This window comes from Mus musculus, chromosome 18 (assembly GCF_000001635.26).
Source record: "Mus musculus strain C57BL/6J chromosome 18, GRCm38.p6 C57BL/6J".
Lineage (NCBI taxonomy): Eukaryota > Metazoa > Chordata > Mammalia > Rodentia > Muridae > Mus > Mus musculus.
In genome coordinates this window covers 70,421,524-70,427,579 of record NC_000084.6, presented here as the reverse complement: position 1 = coordinate 70,427,579, position 6,056 = coordinate 70,421,524, and positions in this window count along the sequence as shown.

The following is a 6,056-nucleotide window of genomic DNA, read 5'->3' as shown; positions in this document are numbered from 1 at the left end:
ACACTTTTTACTTTTGAGTATCATGTTTATGAAACTCACCGTTTTCTTTGTTTTTATGTTTCTTTTCTTTTTCTTCAGAAATACCTTTTAGAAAATTATCTATCTATCGATCTATCGATCTATCTATCTATCTATCTATCTATCTACCTACCTATCTATTATTTATTTATTTAATTATTTGAATACACTGTCGATCTCTTCAGACACACCGGAAAAGGGCATCAGATCTCATTACAGATGGTTGTGAGCCACCATGTGGTTGCTGGGAATTGAACTCAGATGTCTGGAAGAGCAGTCAGTGCTTTTTGTTTTGTTTTGTTTTGTTATGTTTTTTTGTTTGTTTGTTTGGTTGGTTTGGTTTTGGTTTTTCAAGACAGGGTTTCTCTGTGTAGCCCTGGCTGTCCTGGAACTCACTCTGTAGACCAGGCTGGCCTCGAACTCAGAAATCCACCTGCCTCTGCCTCCCAAGTGCTAGGATTATAGGTGTGTGCCACTACCGCCCGGCTGCAGTCAGTGCTCTTAACTGCTGAGCCATCTCTCCAGACCCCCTATGTTCTTTCCTTAATTGTTGCCTTTTATTTTACCTCTCAGATTACCACTTATTGTAAGTCTATCATCATCTTCATTCAACGGTGACATGCAGGACATATACGTAGAATGACTTTAAGTCAGGTCCTCCTGGAGGCTGTTCTCCTTGCCCTTTATCTGGGAGCATATCTGGGAGAGGGGATGGAAAGACCAGGCCAGCTCTCCCCTGCTTTATAACATACTCCGCTCTAACACTGTCCTCGGTGCCTCAGTGAGGGTGACACACATGTGGAGGAATCTAGTGGACAGAGGAACCTTTGACAACACATTAATCTCAGGACATCATTATCCCTAGAAAGAGTCATCTAATTCTCAAGGGAAATCACAGGAGGTTACTAGCTCTCCTAAGAAGGACATTCATGTCTTCATGTGTGTGTGTGTGCATGTCTTTTTAAAAAAATTTTAAAATTTTGTATTAGGTATTTTCTTCATTTACATTTCCAATGCTATCCCAAAAGTCCCCCATACCCCCCTCCCCCACTTCTTGGCCCTGGCGTTCCCCTGTACTGAGGCATATAAAGTTTGCATGTCCAATGGGCCTCTCTTTCCAGTGATGGCCGACTAGGCCATCTTTTGATACATATGCAGCTAGAGTCAAGAGCTCCGGTGTACTGGTTAGTTCATATTGTTGTTCCACCTATAGGGTTGCAGACCCCTTTAGCTCCTTGGTTACTTTCTCTAGCTCCTCCATTGGGGGCCCTGTGATCCTTCCAATAGCTGACTGTGAGCATCCACTTCTGTGTTTGCTAGGCCCCGGCATAGCCTCACAAGAGACAGCTATATCTGGGTCCTTTCAGCAAAATCTTGCTGGTGTATGCAATGGTGTCAGCGTTTGGAGGCTGATTATGGGATGGATGCCCGGGTATTGCAGTCTCTAGATGGTCCATCCTTTCGTCTCAGCTCCAAACGTTGTCTCTGTAACTCCCTCCATGGGTGTGTGTGCATGTCTTTATACATGTTTATGCGTATGTGCATGCTCTTTGGTTGATGGGTCAGTCTCTGTGAGCCCCCACTAACCCAGGTTAATTGACTCTGCAGGTATCTTATGGTACCCTTGAGCCCTCTAGTGAGAGAGCACCAATCTTTCTGGAAAAATCCTTTTCTATGTTTTTTGGCACTGGCTTCCTATTTGCAACTCCCACTTTAGAAACAGTAAGTCATGCATACTGGTATCATACGCCCCTCGAAACACAAGAATCGAGAATCGTTATGAGTTAATATTTACAATTATGTAATATTTACAAGTATCATGGGTACTAAAAATCCCCAAAGCTCAAGAGTAGAGGTATAGGGAATAGGTCTCAATTTCCGAGACCTTACAAGTGGGATATGTGTAGGAAATCTGCACTTAAGTGTTTTGGGATGCTGGTTAGAGTCAGCTTAACCCAAATGATGAAGTTTATGCAGAGGTGGATCTCCCAACACTGATCATGTGTCTATATGAACTTGAACTCGTAGCTTTTCATCACTAGACATCTTTTGATGTAGGAGAGCAAATACTTTTTTTTTTCAGGGGCTCCTCAAAAGCTTTTATTCTTTTCTTTCTTTCTTTTCTTTTTCCTCTTCCCAAGGCCTGGATAACAAAGGCTTTGTCATAATTTCTATGAACCATCTCATACAAACAGCAGAGTGCCTTAAATAACACTTAGATGCTTTGGAAGGGCAGAATGAACACACACACACACACACACACACACACACACACACACACCCCTCCAGAAGTTTAAAAGTGCCCTGACAGTGTAGGAAGTGTGGCTTCTTCCACCCTGGGGCAACATCACGGCGCTCAGCTGACAGTGGCTCACCAACCAGCAGCCTCCGGGACAGCTGCCCTGCCTGAGTCCTGCAAGCCAGCTGGCAGATGGACTAGCAGAAAGGGGTTATGAACTTGTCTAGCAGCTGCCAGAGGTGATGAGTAAGCCCTTCATCCTGGAGGCAGGAAGTTTCTCTGCCATCAGTTCTACCAAACAGAGCAGCAGACCCCAGGATCGGGCATCACAGCCATCATCCAGGGGCCAGAAGCCCCTCTCCTCCCACCTCAACACCTGAGCAGAGTACGTGTGTACAGTTTCTGCAAATTAAATTACTTCCTTAAAAAACAATAAACTATACAATTCTCTTTGAAAAGTCCTTCCAATCCCATTCTTAAAATTAACTTACAAAATTGTGCAAAACCCAACACTGACTTCAAATAAATAGGACGAAGAGATGCGCAGAGCCAAGCTTTTGTTGTTGCTGTTGTATATAAGATACAATTTCCTAAACACATGAAACTCAAGAAAAATGAAGACTGAAGTGTGGACACTATGCCCCTCCTTAGAAGTGGGAACAAAACACCCTTGGAAGGAGTTACAGAGACAAAGTTTGGAGCTGAGATGAAAGGATGGACCATGTAGAGACTGCCTTATCCAGGGATCCACCCCATAATCAGCTTCCAAACGCTGACACCATTGCATACACTAGCAAGATTTTATCGAAAGGACCCAGATGTAGCTGTCTCTTGTGAGACTATGCCGGGGCCTAGCAAACACAGAAGTGGATGCCCACAGTCAGCTAATGGATGGATCACAGGGCTCCCAATGGAGGAGCTAGAGAAAGTACCCAAGGAGCTAAAGGGATCTGCAACCCTATAGGTGGATCAACATTATGAACTAACCAGTACCCCGGAGCTCTTGACTCTAGCTGCATATGTATCAAAAGATGGCCTAGTCGGCCATCACTGGAAAGAGAGGCCCATTGGACACACAAACTTTATATGCCCCAGAACAGGGGAACACCAGGGCCAAAAAGGGGGAGTGGGCGGGTAGGGGAGTGGGGGTGGGTGGGTATGGGGGACTTTTGGTATAGCATTGGAAATGTAAATGAGCTAAATACCTAATTAAAAATGGAAAGAAAAAAAAAAAGAAAAAAAAAAAAAAAAGGAGAGCAAATACTTGATGTTACAGCCAGTCTGTCTGTCTTATCACCTGTCATGGACTCCAGGCAGACATCAGGAATGCCTGTTGCTGTTGTGCTCCAGAGAATCCCTGCTCGTTCTGACTATGGGCTGTTTGTCAAAGGCCACCTGTATGCAGCCGTTCTCTTGCCTTCAGAGGGTTGACCTTACCCCATTCCTGGTTGTATGTTAGGGGGAAAAAGGAGAATCAGAACTGTGAAAAGGCCACCTGACCCAGGAGACTCCAGCTGTACTCATAACTATGCCAGGCCCTGCTACAGGGCTGACCTGGAGAAAAGTCAGGCAGACTGAGAGGGCTCCATACTTGCTCCATACTTGCTCCAACTCTGCCCTGATTAAACAAAACTGTAAAGGACTTGATATAGAGCCCAATCCAGTTCCTTTATTTTTCCTGACATGGAAACTAGAGTGGAAAGAACTTTCTAGTGTCAACCCAAATAATGCAGAGAGGTTAAACAAAGAATAAGGACCGTACTTCTGAAGGTATTATAGCTTCTCCCACTTACTTTAATTCCTGCACTGCATTCAAAGAGTGAGGCAGGAGAACTTATTTAAAGATAAAATGAGGAATTGATATAAACTTCTTAGATACCAAGTGCATTGACCTTGGCCCCCAAGCAGGAGCCCACGTGAAGATTCTGTTGCTGTTTGTCATGAACATCTTGTTAGAATCATTGCTGTCTTAATGAAAGTGAGAGACAAAATTTGCTATTAAAAGCATAGAGCTTGTATAGAAGGTTCAGTGATTTCCTATAGATTCTTCTGTAGCACCCAAGAGAGAGAGTACTTGTCAAGCAGACAAGCACGGGCCCCCCCTTCCATTACTGCACAGCTCTAGTTTTTGGTTGGTTTGACAAGACATTTCATGTCCCTATCTGCAACAAGATGAAACCAGGTCCTAAATAAGGCCATCCTAAATAAGGCAGAATCTAACTAGTTAGGAAACTTTGGGAAATTTTCATCACATGTCTAAATTTCAATTTTATCCCAGAGTATCTGAAATATAATGGCAATCCTTTCATGAGATTTTGGGGGAAGATTAGGTCATATCTGTATAAAAGCACATAGAAGGAGTTGTTAACAAATAAACATAAAGAGAAAAAACCATACAGGAAGAAAAGGGGAAAGGTAGGTGAAGGTGTGTGCCTAAGGCACACCAGGTGAAGGAAACAGAATTTTAGTTGGGGACACACACATACACACACATCACACCACATATCACACACATACAACACACATATCTCACACACACCACGCACACACACACACACACACTCACAGACACACAGGCACACACACACCACACACACACACACTCACACACACTCACACTCACAGATACACACACACACCACACATATCTCACACACACCACACACACACACTCACAGACACACAGGTACACACACACCACACACACACTTGCACACACTCACACTCACAGATACACACACACCACACACATCACACACACATATTACACATATCACACACACATACACATCACACACACACACAGACCACACACACCACACCACACACACACTCACACTCAGAGACACACAGGCACACACACACACCACACACACACTCACAGATACACACACACACCACACACACATCACACATACACAGACCACACAGACCACACACACACACACACACACACACACACACACACACACACTCACACTCACACACATACCACTCACACATCACATCCACATCACACACACACACAGACCACACAGACCACACCACACACACACTCACAGACACACAGGCACACAGGCACACGGGCACACACACACACACACTCACAGATATACACACACACACACACACCACACATATCACATACACATCACACACACACAGACCACAGAGACGACACACACCACACCACACCACACATACACTCACAGACACACAGACACACAGGCAAGCGCACACAAACACACACACACACACACACATTACACACACTCACCCATAAGCTCTACTTGGCAATAGTTTTCTATTTTGTTTAGAACTTTCTCGTAAGGTTTCTGGCCCTGACTCAGTCACGTCACGTTGAGCAGTTACTGGATGGGCATCTGTGGTGGACATCACAATGTGGTCTGATCAGCTTAGAACGGAGACCACGAACTATAGGAAGGAGGGCAGAACATTCACAATGGCCCACTTCTATGGGCATGAACCCTCGAGGAAACCTCTACCATCTATGGTGTTTTATGAAGTGCAGTCTAGAGCCCTGGATACTACGAATGGGCAAAGAGTGGAGTCTGGGACGCGCATGTCTGACTTCTCAAAGAGTGACATTAAGTAATAAAGGAAAGTCAAAGACCCAAGCAGCGGACAGAGCGGGGTGAGACTGTAAAAAAGGGATCCCAGAGTCCTGAGGGTGTCAATTGTACTGGAACTTGGATTGTGAACATCTGATTAAAAAAAAAAAAAACCTAAGATGTCTACAAACCCCAACGATGAGCCTGTGAACAGTGGACTGTTAATC